Here is an 18392-nt window from a genome sequence, read left to right on the forward strand (position 1 = left end):
CAGACCATTATAAACACCGGAGGAAACATCAAAGAAGCGCTTCGCAGGAGGCTCCCAAGCACTGATGATGTCGCCTAGCCAGGGGACGAAACGTTTGCAACAAAAACTTCCAGCTCGGCGAACAGAACCACAGCAACGAGCACCCGAGCTACAAATCTTCTAACAAACTTTGTATACAAGTAGTATTATGATACTGAGCTGTATAGAGAGAAGAAAGGAAGAGGTGAATGTGCATGAAATGAGAAGGAATGGTGTATTATTGTAACCGAGAGGACAAATTTAGTGACCCATTGGTGGGGACATGGGTGAAAATAATGTTGTGAAATGCAATTTGAGCGATGGAAGAGAACTTCAGAGGCATACTCACTCTGATGCTCCATAGACAATGGATCCTTTAACGGAAGCCATTTCTTCACTGAGGTGCACTAGATCCTAATGTTTTCAAACAGTTCTGTATCCAGCCCTGTCAAATCTAACCTAGAGACACCCTTGCAGCTTCTGAAGAAGAGTGTTTCCTTCTTCAACACCAACTGATCAAGGGTCACTGGACTCAAAACATTCACTGTGCTTTCTTCCCACAAATGCAGCCAGACCTGCTGAGTTTCACCAGTAATTCCTGTTCTAGTTTCAGATCTGCAGCGTTCTTTGTTTTATTTTGATGTTTCCTCCTTCACCCACTTCCACCATTGTAGAGAATGGTGGGTCAGTCTTTCTACTCATATTGTCTTCCAGAAAGCATTTTGTAGTTGTGTCCAATAATATCCAGCAGTCGAAGTTTTCAACCCCCCAACAATGCAACAAACTCCAACAATCCGCAAAATCCAACAACAATATCCAATGATGCTGCAACAACTGTTGGCAACGGGCTCTACAACGGGTGTAGCCTGGTGCTAGCCTCCCCGCCTATTGTACTGGCCTCCCAGGGCAGTCTACCGGCCCAAAATGGCAGTCTGAAGCAATCTCTTTTCTCATGATCCTCACAATAAACTTTCGCACAGCCTGGAGCCAGGGCCCAACATGGAGTGGAGACAAGGTGCCAGTGTGGTTTGGGTTGGAAGACTGTTGTGCTGAACTTTTATTTCTGCTATGCTAGATATTTTATTTCTCTATTTTCTAAGATCTTGTAACTAAAGGAACTGTACCTAAGATGGCACTGTAAGTGGCAATGTATAAACTTTGACTATACTCATAGACTATTTATGATAATAAAGGCTAATTATAATTCTAATCTTTTAACCTCAACTAATCCAAATGACTGAAAATTACAGAATTCCCAGTACTAAGGGAATCTAAGGACATTACAGATGAGGCAGGACAATAAAGGTTCAGCCATGATTTTATTGAATGCTGAAGCAGATTCAAGATGCTGGATAATTCACTTCTCATCTGATTCCTTATAGTTTATTTGCAATCCAAGTGTGCAATAGAGTCTGACAATCTAAATAAGTTCAACACAAATATGACAGATTCCAATAGTTGAAAATGTGTTGCTGGAAAAGCGCAGCAGGTCAGGCAGCATCCAAGGAGCAGGAGAATCGACGTTTCGGGCATGAGCCCTTCTACAGGAATGAGGAAAGCCCTTCCTCATTCCTGAAGAAGGGCTCATGCCCGAAACGTCGATTCTCCTGCTCCTTGGATGCTGCCTGACCCGCTGCGCTTTTCCAGCAACACATTTTCAGCTCTGATCTCCAGCATCTGCAGTCCTCACTTTCTCCTGGAAGATTCCAATAGTTCAAAAGTACCCTAAGGTTTACAACAGTGCTCAATAATTTCTGAAAGTGGTTTCAAGACAGAAAACAAAAGAAAGCAATCCAATCTCACTTGAAGAGTTCAATGCAGTGGAAATTGCGAATGGTTGTTCTGTCTTCTACTGGAATTTCAGAAGACAACTCAACCATGAAAATCCATCAAGGTACATGAGTCTTATGCCTCATGCGCAACTCTCCATGAGGGATGAATGGCCATCCCAAGATTTATTCCATCACAAAAAAAGTGTCACAAGTTTAAAATCAGAGTCTTTTTGTATGAGTAGTGTTCCAATTTATATTGAATGGAACTCAAACAGTGAAAAAGAAAGAGGGCAATTCACTACTAAAGAATCTGGAGGTGACAAAAATAAAGATGAAAGGTTCACGGACAGAAAATAACATTTAAAAATATGCTTATGGTGATAATCTGAATATAGGTTAAGCTTAGTATAACTAACCTGAGTGTGTAATCAGATGCCAAATCTTCAGAGAGTGCAACTCATTTGAGAGAGAGAGAAGAGAGAAAAGAGAAAGCAAGAAGCTAAAAGAGAGAAGGGGGAAAGAAAGGAAGAGAGAGATGAAAGACGGATTACACACATATAAACAGAGACGGGGTACTGAGTTGGAATTGACAAACAGATATAACGTGTGCAACAGGTCTGGATCAAGGTTCCACGCACGTAAAGGCCACTTACGGATGTAGATAACAATATTTATCCAATAAAGATTTAAGAATGCTGTATTTACACTGACAATTACAGTACAAAAGCATTTTTTCAATTCTAAAAACAGAACACAAGGTTCAAAATCTTCAATAACAGTTTCCAAATGAAAGTTCACAAAGTGATATTTGCAATACCTGTTTTTTTTAATTTGAGACCTGCGATGTGAAGTTTACCTGTATAAGGTATTAAGGTCGGGCAAGTTTCAAGGATGGAATCAAGCTGTTGACAAACTAGGACAGGAATAAAAGCTTTGCAGAAGATCGGGGATTAAGCTGGGGAGAGACCATTTTTGAGCTCCAAAGTGTTCAGAAAAACAAAGGGTTTTTCTCAGGCCCTGCCAATTTAAGTGGCAAAACCTGATTCACATTTTGGCGCTTATTTTCAGTGGCACTGCCATCCAGACTGAGAGGTGCTATATCCCAATGCAAATCCTCTTTATTTTCTGTGTAGGTGGCTCACTTTCCAGAAGAACTCAATGATAGAGATCAAACTATTTTCTCTCCTGCTTCTGTCAGCTGCTGCTGGGCCAAGATTCCAACTCATCACAGATGTTGCAATATTCTATTGGTGTTTCCTAATTCATTTTGCCACTTGTAATCATGGTATTAGCTGACATAAATGAGATAGTATTTCAAATTTAACATTCAGTAATAGAGATGAATCAAAACTCAAAGGCCCAGTCTTTAAAAGGATTCTCATTTGCAGAATTTATTCATATAAAGCTCGAGAACAAAATGCAATAGTTCTTTGAAAATCATGACTGCAATTTGTGCTTCTTGCCTCTCTTGTAATTAACAGCACTGATGAATTAATGTCATGGAGTCAGAGAGACATACAGCACGGAAACTGACCCTTCAGTCCAACCCGTCCATGCCGACCAGATATCCCAACCTAATCTAGTCCCACCTGCCAGCACCTCGCCCATATCCCTCCAAACCCTTCCTATTCATATACCCATCCAGATGCCTTTTAAATGTTGCAATTGTACCAGGCTCCACCACTTCCTCTGGCAGCTCATTTCTATACATACACCACTCTCTGAGGGAAAAAGTTGTCCCTGAGGTTTCTTTTATATCTTTCCCCTCTCACCCTAAACCTATGCCCTCTAATTCTGGACTCCCTCAACCCCAGGGAAACAACTTTGTCTATTTATCCTATCCATCCCCCTCATGATTTTATAAGCCTCTATAAGGTCACACCTCAGCCTCCGATGCTCCAGGGAAAACAGCCCTGACCCATTCAGCCTCTTCCTATAGCTCAAATCCTCCAACCTTGGCAAACATCCTTCTGAATCTTTTCTGAACCCTTTCAAATTTCACAATATCCTTCCGATTGGAAGGAGGCCAGAATTGCATGCAATATTCCAAAACTGGCCTAACCAACATCTTGTACAGCCGCAACATGACCTCCCAACTCCTGTACTCAATAGTCTGACTAATAAAGGAAAGCATACTAAACACCTTCTTCACTATCCTGTCTAGCTCCAACTCTACTTTCAAGGAGCTATGAACCTGCACCCAAAGGTCTCTTTGTTCAACAATACTCCCCAGAATGGCGAGTGATACACCATTAAGTCTATAAGTCCTGCGAAGATTTGCTTTCCAAAATGCAATACCTCACATTTATCTAAATCAAACTCCATCTGCCTCTCCTCAACCCATTGGCCTATCTGATTAAGATCCCCTTGTACTCTCAGGTAACCTTTGATGTCCACTACACCTCCAATTTTGGTGTCATCTGCAAACTTACTAACTGTACCTCCTATATTCACATCCAAATCATTTTGTTAAAAGCTAGAACAAGATCATGACCAGGTCAGGGTAAAGAGTCATAAAAACAATATTCTTATGATAGATTAATACAATTAACATGTTATTGGAAAATACTATATCGATACAAGTAACCGCAATGTGGTGAAAACTAATGATTTGGACATAATGGGCCTAATTTTCTGCTCCCTGAGTTGTAAGTAAAATGGTGAGTGTGATGACTTAATTGGACAAGAATCCAAAAAGTTAGAATTTTGGCATTGAGATGGATTTACACAAGAATCCTCCCTCCTTAGGTGACACAATGGCTTCCCACCAGGTGGCGAGAAGTCTATATGCCTGTAAATGCATCTCATTAATTACCCAACACGTGCAATTAATTTCTCATTTCCCAATTTACTTCTGTCCAACTGAGATATACAATCTTTCAGAATTTGGCTCCATAAATCAAGTGCGTATTTGTGGATTGAGACTTTCTATTCTTGTCAATACTTCATTTGCACAGTTGGCTGACAGACCTCTGCTTACGACACATTCTCCAAGTATTGAGTTTTTTTCTATTTGTTTTAGCTGTGCAATGAAATGTCAACTTTTTACTTGTGGATCTGATATCGTCACCTCTCTGCAAGGTAAAATGCATGAACAAACATTATCCAGGAGCAGTGTCAGCACGAAATTGTGATAATGGTAAGCACTTCCACTAACTCACTAAAACCGTAAATTGCCAAAGGAGAATTCCTGACCAATTGTCTAGGTTATTTATTAATTCAATAGGAAATAATCCTGAAATACCTCTCATTAATTGTCCAACTGAGGCAATTGATTTCACACACTAAAATTTCCTCTTTTCCAATGACAAGAAGATCACATTCCTAGAACATGTATGAATTTAAACCATAGTCTTATGATCACACTTTCCATGTTGAATTAAGCTCAGACATGCCAGAATTTTCCAAAGGCCAGATCATCTTTGATTTGATTTGATTTGTAATTGTCGTATGTACGTACATACGGGTTGTTCTCCTATAACGCGCATTTCGTCAATGTGATTTAGCCGCAACACGATTAGTGAATTGGAGAACGACTTTTTAAAACAGGAACTCCCATTGGATGTTAAGCAAATCCATCCCCAGCACTAGGTGATGCGGTGTGAAGCGTGGACTCGTGTCAACATGACATAGTTAGTCAGCCTGTGGGCTTTGTGGTGCAATGCTTCCTGAAGGGTACAGTGCTGTACTCAATAATATTCAGTCCTGTTTTTCATGAATACAGAAGGGCAAAGTTGCAAGAATGTCGACAGGAAGCATCCAGGTGAAAAAGTCACGGGTGTTGACCGTTAAAAAAAGCCAAAATGCTTGAACAGAAGCTAGATATTATAAAGCATTTTGAGCATAATAAAAGAGCACATGACATTGTTGTACAATAGGAATAAAGAAGTCCATGTTACGCACCATTGGAGACAATGTGGAAAGAATTAAAGCAAGCTGTATTGCTGGAACAAGTCCAAAAGCTAGCAAGTCTGTGAGGTCACAAACAAAGAAACTTGAGGAGATTGAACGGCTTTGAGAGAAAATGTGACCTGGGACCACTGTTCTTAACATAAAACAGAAAGCATTATCAATTTATGAGGACCTCAGGAAAAAAGCTGAAGGCGCACATTGAGGAACTTGATTACAGCTACTGAGGGGATAATGAAGACAGTGTCCTTCAATTTTGGAAGAACTTTAACATTAAGAATGCTATTGGCATCATTGTGGAGGCCTGGGGTGATGTCAGTGAGGACTGCTTGCATGCAGTTTGATGGAAGCTTCTCCCAGATATTCTTCGTGATTTTAAAAGGCGTTGAACCGTCAGAGGAGCTTCCAGCAATCAAAGAAAGTTGTGTCACTCTTACAAAGCAAGTTGGATTTGAAGAAGTGGAGACTGATCTACAACAACTTGTTGCTCCAAGGGGAAATTGAAGCTCAAGGTGAAGGCAATGACGTCCAGGATGCAGCACCACAAGAATTTTCCACTTCTGCTTTGTCTTCTATCCTGGAGGAAGTTGAGAAACAGCTGCAGCTCTTAGAAGACAATACAAAACACAGCAGGATAGCAGGTCGTAGTAGAAAGTCTTACTGGGCACCCATTATTGAGCTTCTTCATGAAAGAAGAAAGATGGCAAAGCAGCAAAAAACTAGATGCCTTTTTAAGCAAACCCCCCCCCCAAGAAACAGTCTGAGGACAATGAACCACAGCGATCCACTTCTGGACTAAATATTTTCTTTCGTCCTAACCCTGCACCCAGAACTGCACCTGAAAGTAATGATAATGCTGATGATAACCCTCATCTTAACACAGTACTGTAACTCAGCAAACATACAATTTTAACATTTACTTCAACTGTGCTATTGTTTGTGTTAGGCTTACTGTTATTTTTGTTTCGATTTTTAAGTGATACTTTTTCGTGGTCCACCCTGAAACCCGTTTCTCCCACATGCCCTGTTATTTCTCTTGCACAATTTTCTATAACAAGATTGTACAAGAATGCAACTAATCGCATTATAGCAGAACACACTGTACAGTGAAAAGTTTTGTTTTGTTTGCAGTACAGCAGATCATAACATACAAAGACACAAAGGTTATAGGCTGATTGAACAGGGCAAGGAATTCAAGGTTACACCTGCAAAGCAGGTGTACAAGAAGCAAGATCAACATTTGAAATTTGAGAGGTCCATCCAGAAGTCCAACAACAGCAGGGAAGAAGCTGTTTTTGAACCTGGTAATGCACGTGTTTAAGCTTTTGTACCTTCTACCTGACAGAAGAGGTTGTAAAAGATTACGACCTGGGTGGGAGCGGTCTTTGATAATGTTGGCTGCCTTTCCGTGACAACTATAAGTGTAGATTGAATCAGTGGATGGAAGGTGGGCTTGCGTGATGGTCTGGGGCTTGTTCACAACTCTCTGTAGCTTCTTACAGTCCTTGTCAGAGCAGTTGCCATATCAGGCTGTGATGCATCCAAGCAGTATGCTTCCTATGGTGCATCTGTAAAAGATGGTGAGGGTCCTGATGGCCATGCCGAATTTCCTCAGCCTCCTGAGAAAGAAGACACATTGCTGTGCCTTCTTGATGATCGCATCAACGTGGGTGGACAGAACAAATTGATGGGGATCGTTATCCCTAGGAACTTGATGCTGTCGACCATCTCTACCACAGTTCCATTGATGTAGATACAGAAACGCCCTCCTCCTTGCTTCCTGAAGTCGATGATCAGCTCTTTAGTTTTGCTGGCATTGAAGCAGAAACTGTTATCTTTGCACTACATCACCAAGAATTTTGTCTCATTCCTCCCTTCTGCCTTGTCATTGTTTGATATCCAGCTTACAACGGTGGTGTCATCAGCGATAGTGTAGATGGAGTTTGAATGAAATTTGGCCACACAGTCATGGGTGTACAGGGAGTACAGGCTGAGTACGCATCCTTGAGGGGCACAAGTTTGAGGATTATTGTGAAGGACATGCTCATAGAATCATAGAATCCCTATAGTGTGGAAATAGGCCATTTGGCCCAACAAATCCACACCACCCGCCGAAGAGTAACCCACCTAGAGCCATTCCCCTACCCTATTATTCTACATTTATCCCCGACTAATGCGTCTAACCCACGCAACCCTGAAAACTATGGGCAATTTAGCATAACCAATTCACCTAACCTGCACATCTTTGGATTGTGGGAGGAAACTAGAGCACCCGGAGGAAACCCACACAGACATGGGTGCTGTTGTCTATCTTCACTGATTGCGGTCCATGGGTCAGAAAGTGGAGGATCTAGTTGCAGATGAAGGAGCAGAGGTCTAGTTCTCAGAGTTGAGAGATTAGTTTGGTCGTGATTATAATGTTGAAGGTAGAGCTGTACTCAATGAGTAGAAGCCTGACACGGTATCCTTATTATCCAGATGTGCCAAGGATGAGTGTAAGGCTAGGGAAATGGCATCCACTGTGGAGCTGTTGCACTAGTAGGCACACAGCAGAGGATCGAGGCAGGCTGGGAGGTGAGAATTGATGTGAGCCATGACTAACCTCTGGAAGCATTTCACAATAATAGAGGTTGGAGCCACCGGGTATTGGTCATTGAGGCAAATTGAATATAGTCTCTCTGGTACCAGGATGATGGTGGTTTTCATGAAGCAGGTGGGGACTTCAGACGGTAGCAAGGAGGGGTTAAAGATGTCAGTAAGTACCGCAGCAAACTGGTCCGCACCAGATCTGAGTGCACGGTCGGGGACTCCACCTGGGCCAGTCGGTGAGTTTCTGTCAGTTCACTCTCGAGAAGGCCAATCTGGCATTTGCAGCAGTGACCAAGGGAACTGTCGGGGGAGGGGACACCTGACATTCTGCTCAAACTGATAATAAAAAGCATTGATGCATCAGGGAGGGTATGTTTTTGCCCGCTAGGTAGTCACAGAGATACAGATCCTCTGGTCCAACTTGTCCATACCAACCAGATATCCCAACCTAATCTAGTCCCATTTGCCAGCACCTGGCCTATATCCCTCCAAACCCTTCCTATTCATATATCCATTCAGATGCTGTAAATGTACCAGCCTCTACCACTTTCTCCGGCAGCTTATTTCATACACATACCACCCTCTGCATGAAAAGATTGCCTCTTAGGTCACCTTTATATTTTACCCCTCTCATCCTAAACTTATGCCCTCTAGTTCTGGACTCCCTGACCCCAGGGAAAAGACTTTGTCTATTTATCCTATCCATGCCCCTCATAATTTTGTAAACATCTATAAGGTCACCCCTCAGCCTCCAAAGCTCCAGGTAAAACAGCCCCCCAGCCTGTTCAGCCTCTCCCTGTAGCTCAGATCCTCCAACCCTGGCAACATCCTTGTAAATCTTTTCTGAACCCTTTCAAGTTTCACAACATCGTTCCAATAGGAAGGAGACCAGAATGGCACACAATATTCCAACAGTGGCCTAACCAATGTTCTGTACAGCTGCAACATGACCTCCAAACTCCTGTACTCAATAGTCTGACCAATAAAGGAAAGTATACCAAATGCCTTCTTCACTATCCTATCTACCTGCGACTCCACTTTCAAGGAGCTATGAACCTGCACTCCAAGGTCTCTTCGTTCAGCAACACTCCCTCGGATCTTCACATTGAGTGTACAAGTTCCGCTCTGATTTACTTTCCTAAAATGAAGCACCTCACATTTATCTAAATTAAACTCTATCTGCCACTCCTCAGCCCATTAGCCCATCTGATCAAGATCCCACTGTAATCTGAGGTAACCATCTTTGCTGTCCACTACACCTCCAATTTTGTTGTCATCTGCAAACTTACTAACTATTCCTTTTATGCTCATATCCTATTGATTTATATAAATGACAAAAGGTAGCCGTCCCAGCACTGATCCTTGTGGCACTCCACTGGTCACACGCCTCCAGTCTGACAAATAACCCTCTACCAACACCTTCCGTCTTCTACTTTCAAGTCAATTCTGTATCGTTTCTGCAGCTCCCCCGATTCTAAGGGAATTGCCTGGCAAATTGAAGATTCCAATTCCATGGCTGTTCCCTCGTGCCTCGAAATCCCCTGAAAGTATCCATTTAAATCAGATTGAAACATGCAATCACACTCCAATGAAGAGAGGTAGTAAGATCTGTAAAATCTTACCTTTTTAACATTCATTGGGAGTAGTGTCAAGTACGGCAGAGAGATTCTCACTGTGAAGATGAGAGAATTCTCGCCCTATCTTATCAAACATAATCCAAACTCTTATTTTGTTCCAGGAAATCTGATTTTCTCCTGTGTGATCCAATATTTACCTTTTGAATCTATCAAGACCTTAAAGATTTTTATTAAAAAGTACCTCTGCCCTCTAGCCGAACCCCACCTGTTCAGTTTTTAGGCTCATATAATCCACATGTTCATCATTGAAAGTACAAGTTAGACCATAAATACAATGGAATCATAGTTGATCTGATCATCCTCAACTCCAATTTCCTGCTTTCTGCCCACAATCCTTGATTCCCTAAATGATTAAAAATGTGTCTCTCAGTATTCAGTCCATTAAATGACTCAGCCTCGCCAGCCCTTTGTGGAAAATAATTCCACAAATTCGCAACCGTTTGAAAGAAGAATTCCTTCCTCATCTCTGTCTTAAATGTGTGATCCCTTATTCTGAGATGATGTCCTCTGGCCCTAGACTCTACCACAGGAAAAACAACTTTTCTGCATCTACCCTGTCAAATCCTCTAAGCATCCCCTTGTAAGTTGCCCCTCTATTCCAATAAGTACAGGCCCAACCAACTAGTTACTCTTTTAAAGGGAACTAAAGCAAGTCAAGGGGATGATTTTTTTTTAGATTAGATTACTTACAGTGCGGAAACAGGCCCTTCGGCCCAACAAGTCCACACTGACCCGCCGAAGCTCAACCCACCCAGACCCATTCCCCTACATTTACCCCTTCACTTGACACTACAGGCAATTTAGCATGGTCAATTCACCTAATCTGCACATTTTTTTGGATTGTGGGAGGCAACCGGAGCACGCAGACACGGGCAGAATGTGCAGGCTCCACACAGACAGTCACCTGAATCCAGGTCTCTGGCACTGTGAGGCAGCAGTGCTAACCACTGTGCCAAGCTTTCTAAACCTCTTCAGCAACACAAGCTCAAGCTTCTGACATACACTACATTGCTGGGGCCTCATGCTTGGAGATCTAAACTGAAAGCCTCCTGCTAATGCTCCCTGAATATGGCAACAATGAGGTTGTATGCACTGCATATGCCACAAGGTACTGCCTGGATCACCTGAAAAGCTGTGCTCACAAGTTGTTCATAAGCCACAACACACAACTCATCTAGCTCAGGTAGAGGTTAAGTGTTGCCAGCCTGCCAGAATTGATCAACTCGCCCAGAATTGGTTAAGCATACCAATGCTTCTACTTCCTTAGACGGTTCAGGAAATTCAGGGTCTCCATGACGACTCTTACTATTTTTTATAGATGCACCATAGAAAGCATTCTATCTGGATGCCTCACAGCTTGGTATGGCAAATGCTCTTCCCAAGACCATGAAAAATTACACAGAGTTGTGAATGCAGCCCAGTCCATCACGCAAAACAGCGTTCCTTCCATTGACTCCCTCTATACTTCCTGTTGCCTTGGGAAAGTAACCCCTCCCACCCCAGTTATACTCTCTTCCACACTCTCCATCAGACAGAAGATACAAGTGCTTGAAAAACACATGCCAACAGATTCAAGAACAGCTTCTTTCCCACTGATATTTGACTTTTGAATCGACCTCTCATAAATTAAAGTTGATCTTTCTCTGCACTTTCTCTGTCACAGTAACACTATATTCTGCGTTCAGTTCTATTACCCTGATATGCTTATGTATGGTATGAGTCAAAATACAGGAGGGAGATAGAGGGTTTGGTGAGGTAGTACAATGAGTACAGCCTCTCTCTCTCAATGTTGGCAAAACTAAAGAACTGATCACCTTTGTCATTGCCAAATGGGCCCAAACTGGAAGAAGCTGGAAATGTGTTGCTGGAAAAGCGCAGCAGGTCAGGCAGCATCCAGGGAACAGGAGAATCGACGTTTCAGGCATAAGCCCTTCTTCAGGCTTATGCCCGAAACGTCGATTCTCCTGTTCCCTGGATGCTGCCTGACCTGCTGCGCTTTTCCAGCAACACATTTCCAGCTCTGATCTCCAGCATCTGCAGACCTCACTTTCTCCCCAAACTGGAAGAAACCCACTAACTCATAAACAACATCCTCACCAGCATAAAATTTACCAAAGAAGAAAAGAACAACAACCGACTCCCCTTTTCCTGAATGTAGTGGTTGAATACAAGGCCAATGGGGAACTCCAGACCAGCGTATACAGGAAGGCCACCCACACAGACCAACTATTTAACTACATCAGAAACCATCCCAACACCCACAAATGGAGCTGCATCAGAATATTGCTCAAGCGAACCGTGACACACTGCAGCACCCCTGGGACTGCACAAATCCGAAGAACAACACCTATTCGGTATCTCCAGAAATAATGGTTACCCAAACAGCGTAGTCTGCCGGTACCTACACAACAGATCACAACAGGAAGACACAACACATCTGGATAGACTGGTCACCCTGTCATACATTAAGGACATATCAGAAATGACTAACAGACTACTCCGATATCTAGGTATCATGGTAGCCCACAAACCGACAACTATAAAGGATCTCATATCCACAACCAACAGGACCAATGTTATATACAAAATACCATGTAAAGACTCCACAAACATTACACAAGGCAAACTGGAAGGAAACTAGTGATTTGGGTACACAAACACCAACTAGCCACCAAAAGACATGATCAACTATCACTTGTCTCCATACTCATGGACAAAGAAGGACACCAATTTGATTGGTACAATGTATCCATCCTGGAACAAACCAAACAGAGACAAGCACGGGAATTCCTGGAGGCCTGGCACTCAACCCAGAACTCCATGAACACACATATAGGGTTAGATTCCATATACCAACCACTAAGGAACAAAACCGGAAATGATCCCACCCACCTCAGCAAACATATCAATAGCAAGTGGGACAGAACACCAGCGCTTCACCGGAGGCTCACTGGTGATGTTACCTAGAATGGTGAGAAAACATCAGTGAGTACTTGTCGGCTCAGCGAGCAAGTCAACAACCTCATCTACAACATGAGCTACAAATCTTCTCAAGAAAGTCTAAAACAGGTATTTCAGGTCCCACCAGGGGGATAAAAATCTGTTGACATTTTTGAATGTGAAGGTGGAGTCTCCTCTTTTGAAAGTCTAAATGTCAGTTGGTTCAAGCTTGTTGCCTAACCCTGGAGATCAAGCTGGAATGCAGTTTGCTTCCAACAATGGACTGGAGCCAAAATGCCGGGAGAGGTAGTAGGCGTTGGTTTCTAAAGATTATTAGGTGGTTCACCGTTGTGATTATAGAACCTTTTATGATGACATAGAGCATTTCTGCTTTCACAATAATCTGAGAACTGTCCCAGGTGTAGGAGAATAATCAGTTCTTGTACTTGACGGGACACTATTTGCACATGTATTGGCAGTATATGCTTCTGTGGTATTGTCCTTTTGAAGGACATGTATAGTATGCAACCATTTCGAAATACAATCGTCTCAAAACCACAATGCCAAGCTACAAAACCTTGGTCAGAGGCATGTTTTAAGAAGTGTGGGAAAGGAGGAGAAGGATATGGAGAGGAGCAGAAAATTAAAGATAGAATTCTGCAGCTAACAATGGCGGGAGATGAAATTCAGAACACATTAAATTCCACGGAACCAGTATTATAGCGGAAATAGAATGTATAACATCGATTAACTAATCTCATAAATATCTCCACAGTGGATAAAGAGATTATTATTAGAAAATTGTGTCACTGGTTTTAATAAACAGGTTAGTGAGTCATTTTGTTGACAGCATAAATACCACTTGACAATGGAACATTTATATTGCTGCCATTTTATTAGACACCAGGGACAAGCATCCATCCGTGTGGCTAACTCTCTAGAGGCAACATCAACATTTCACATACCTTATCGCATGACCTCAGCCCTAATAAATGTCAGTGTGGCAGTTCTTTTGGATAAAAGCATAGTATATCAAATGTTGGACTCACTTAATAACATCCACTTCAATACAGAAATGCATGGATCGGTGCCTTGGTATTTTGGGCTTTTTATGCATGTATCAGGGAAATAAAACAACAATAAAAATAGTGGTTTGATGAGGGAACCACAAAATGTCAATGGAAATCATCAATGTCAGCCTTTTGAACTCAAAACATTATCACTGTTTTTTCTTTTCACATAATTTCTCCAACACACTCTAATTTGGATATTAGACAATAGTCTTCCTGGCTGTTCACAAGTTACAAGGAGGAGGGAGGCAGAATAATCACATGCGACCACTCTAGATAAGTAGAATCTGAAAATATTGGTAGAGCTGAAGACAGAACCAACATTGAGCCCTACTGACTTCTTCAATGATGTCACTTGGAAGAGATGGAATGAGGACAGAGAGAAAGAGAGAGGAAGAGGTTACATTTGTACAGTATATTTTACAGCCTCAATGCCTGACAATCAATTGGATGCCATTAAAATGTGGCCATGCTTGTAAAATAGGGAGAGGTGGTACATGTGGAATGGTCTCTTTGTTGTAAAGCCTACACTAAAAGGAATCAGGCAACAATGCACCATTTTAACTTTTCATGTAAACTGCCCCAAGTTCTGTCCCTGAAAATAACAAGATGAAAAGTGGATGCAGTAACTGTACAATTCTCTTGCTTGTAAACATCAAGCCATTTGTCTGGAGAGCTGGTTCTGTGTCAATATCGAATGGCATTTCGAATGTAGTCTTTCACATGGTGAAGGGCATGGGATATGGGGGTCCAGGGATGAAATGCCTCTCAGCAGAAGCCCCTTCCTGATACTGGGTCTCTTTAAGGCTCTGAGCGTGTTTAAGATGGGATCCCACTTCCATCCCAAGAGACAACTAGCAACCCACAAAATGTTATGTACTTTGTATACTGCATGATGACAGAAAGGGATCAAGGGGTATGGGGGGAGAGCAGGAATGGGATACTGAGATTGCATGATCAGCCATGATCACATTGAATGCTGGTGCAGACTCAAAGTGCCTCATGGCCTACTCCTGCAGCTATTTTCTGTGTTTCTATGTTTCTATTCCCACCACATTAGGTTGATAGCAGTAGGATGAGATGAGATGACATGGGCAAGGCCATAAAGTAGCAAACTGTACGCACGGACAGACTAGCAGAAAGTCTTCAAACTAATAGCCATCAACAAAGCGGGAGAAGGACTCTCCTCAGCCTGTTCCAAATACAAGTCTATCTGAGGACCAGCCTCCTGGGAATTGCATTAGACAGCTCGTCTTGCAGCTTAAGGCTTTTCAACACCTTCATCTCAGCCCATATACTCGCATATCTAAGAAATTATAGGCCTGCTATAAAAGAGACTCAGTCAAAGAAATAGTTCCAAATTGTAACCAGTATTTTATTTTCATCCGTATTTAATCACTGTCTGAGCGATCACGTTATGGAGTCCAATGAGTGCAACTTCACTTTTAAAGCTTCCAGCAAAGGTTTATTGCTGTAAATATATAAACCAAGACAATCACTCTGAGGGTAGGAAAGTAAATCAGCAAACTGGAAAGACAGAATGTTGGGTGCTTGGGCAAACTCATGGTAGATGCAGTATAATATGCTATAACATGATGCACCTCAGTGTGAACATCAGTTTGACACATATTATTTAAGTGGTGATCTATTTGGAAATGTGGATGTACAAAAGAATCTGAAGACCCTGGTACACCAACCAGTCTATGAAAGTAAACAAGCAAGTGCACTCAGCAGTTTGGAAGGCAAATAATAGCTTTCATTGCAAAAGGATTTGAATTTAGATTAGGGATCTCTTACTGTAATTTTACATAAGAGAAAGTGGGGTCTGCAGATGCTGGAGATTAGGTCAAAATGCCTGTCGCTGGAAATGCACAGTAGGTCAGGCAGCATCCGAGGAGCAGGAGAGTCGATGCTTATGCCCAAAGCGTCAACTCTCCTGCTCATTGGATGCTGCCTGACCTGCTGTGCTTTTCCAGCACCATGCTTTTTGACTGTAATTTTACGTAGTCCTAGTAAGACCACCTGGAGTATTGTGTGCCATTTTGATCTCCCCACTTAAGAGAGGATTCACTTTTCATAAAGGGAGTGTAGCAAAAGATCACTGGGCTGACACTGGGAATGACAGGACTTTCATATAGGAACAGATTGGGTCTGTATCCACTAGAGTTATGAAGAATGAGAGGGAATCTGATTGAAACATATGAAGTTCTAAAGGGCTGGACAGTCTTGAAGCAGGGAGGAAGTTTTCCATGATTAGGGAGTCTAGAACTGGATACACAGCATGCCATTTAGGACTGAAATGGGGAAACATTTCTTCAATCAGAGGGTGGTCAATCTGTGGAATTCTCTACAACAAAAGGCTGTGATGGCTGGGTCACTGAGTACATTCGAGAAAGAGATTGATCACTTTTGGATATTTAAAACATTAATGGGTATTGAAAAAAGCGGTACTTTTTCATTGGAATACAAGATCAGCCATTATAATATTAAATGGCCTGCTCCTGTTCTTTGTACCTATGTTCTGACAATGAGTTCACAGACACACTTTTAATAATAGTCATGCTCTTTTTGTTAACTATTCTTTTTAAAAATATCCTTAAAACTCTCTCTTTTTACATATGTAGCTAGATTTCTTGGTCTAATCCTTCACTTGTTAAAAATGTTTTAGTCATATGTCACTTCTTTTTTCATTTTCTATCCAATATTCTGACCTGCCACCTAAATTTACTTTACCTGCGTTTGTTGCTGACACTTTAGAAGTGTTTGAGGACATCCTGTTTACCATGCGAATAAGTCCTCTAACATTGTTTTAGCAGTGAAGAAAAGAAGCCTGAGGGAGTTTCATGGCAGTAAATAAACTGTCATTCTTGTGTTGAATCCCATGCATCTAATTCCAAAGAAAGGTCTAAGACTGTGTGGAGTTTGCACGTTCTCCCCGTGTCTGCGTGGGTTTCCTCCGGGTGCTCCGGTTTCCTCCCACAGTCCAAAGATGTGCAGGTCAGGTGAATTGGCCACGCTAAATTGCCCGTAGTGTTAGGTAAGGGGTAAATGTAGGGGTATGGGTGGGTTGCACTTCGGCGGGTCGGTGTGGACTTGTTGGGCCGAAGGGCCTGTTTCCACACTGTAATGTAATGTAATCTAATCTAATGTCGAAGAACAGCCCCTAGCATCATTTCTGATAAACTAATGAATCCCTGTTAGCAGTCCCTTACTCCATTCAGATTTTCCTACATACTGCTGCAACATTTACTAAGGTCTGTAGCAATTTTAGTTAGTGGTGTGGAACTAGTTTTCACTCTGTGACAGTCTCTCCACTCTTTCTTAATATTGTACTGTTGTTTTATTGATCATGACTTCAACATTTGACAGGGTTAATTGGATAGCAAGGATTGACAAATATCCCCTGTGATCAGCAATAACAGGCTCTCTGCATCTAGCTATATGCAGCATTCCAGCTGATATTGATACTACCAAACACCCTCTGACTGTCCAAATTACGAGTGAACTGCACGCCATAAAAATGAATGCTTCACCACACAAAAATCTCCGCTTTCAATCTAATTCCTATGGCAGAAGTGGAATGGGTTTGGGTGGACACCTGATTTCACACTCTGCCCAAAATTACTCTCTAATTTAAGTCATTGGATGGAGAAACTGACCAATTCTTATCCGATAAGCTAGCTTAAAATTGGAGCTTCAATTCATTTTCATAATCAGGAGAAAGGTTAAGGCACATGGAGGTTGAGGAGAATAGGCAGAAAACAAGGGACAACAGGGGTGGCACAGTGGCTCAGTGATTAGCACTGCTGCCTCACAGCACCAGAGACCCAGGTTCAAATCCAACCCATGGGTGATGTATCTGTTTGGAGTCTGCACATTCTTGCTGTGGCTGTGTGGGTTTCCACTGGGTACTCCAGTTTCCTCTCTTCGTCCGAAGATGTGCAGGTTAGGTTGATTGACCACAGTGTGTAGGTGAGGTGGGTTAGCCATAGGGAATGCAGGGCTGTAGGGGGTGGGTCTGGGTGGGATGATGTTTGGAGGCCTGGTATGAGCTGAATGGCCTGCTTCCACATTGTAGGGATTCTATGAAATTAACAGCAGTCAAGTTAGGATTTTAAAAGTTTATAGAGTATTATAAAGGTAAAGAAGCTTGATAAATTTCACTGTCTATATCTTAAATGGTGTAAGAAATTGAATGTTGTATTCTGGTATAGGTTGCATTGTACAAGTATTGTATCATATCACACTTGCAAGTGGAATTACAACTTTGTTGCTGTATTTTTACTCCTCGAATCCAATAATAGATTCATAAATTGGTCCTGGTGCAATTAGCCCTTTGTTTGAAAATTCCAAATTTCACTGGATCACAATTAGACCTATGGCTTCAATTGAACAAAAGGCAAACTCAAGACCAATTTCAGGAAACTCCTTTCCCCACTCGCTCCCAACAAAAGAAT

The 18392-nt window shown here is 42.0% G+C and overlaps 1 protein-coding gene across 44 annotated transcripts in view; it reads right to left on the bottom strand.

Annotated features, from left to right (window-relative positions):
- LOC122554996 (adhesion G-protein coupled receptor G2-like) overlaps nt 1–18392 on the bottom strand; it is a 226179-nt gene that overhangs the window by 162561 nt on the left and 45226 nt on the right. The gene's annotated exons all lie outside the window — the stretch shown is intronic.

The sequence above is a fragment of the Chiloscyllium plagiosum genome, chromosome 12 (assembly GCF_004010195.1).
Source record: "Chiloscyllium plagiosum isolate BGI_BamShark_2017 chromosome 12, ASM401019v2, whole genome shotgun sequence".
In the NCBI taxonomy this organism is placed as follows: domain Eukaryota; kingdom Metazoa; phylum Chordata; class Chondrichthyes; order Orectolobiformes; family Hemiscylliidae; genus Chiloscyllium; species Chiloscyllium plagiosum.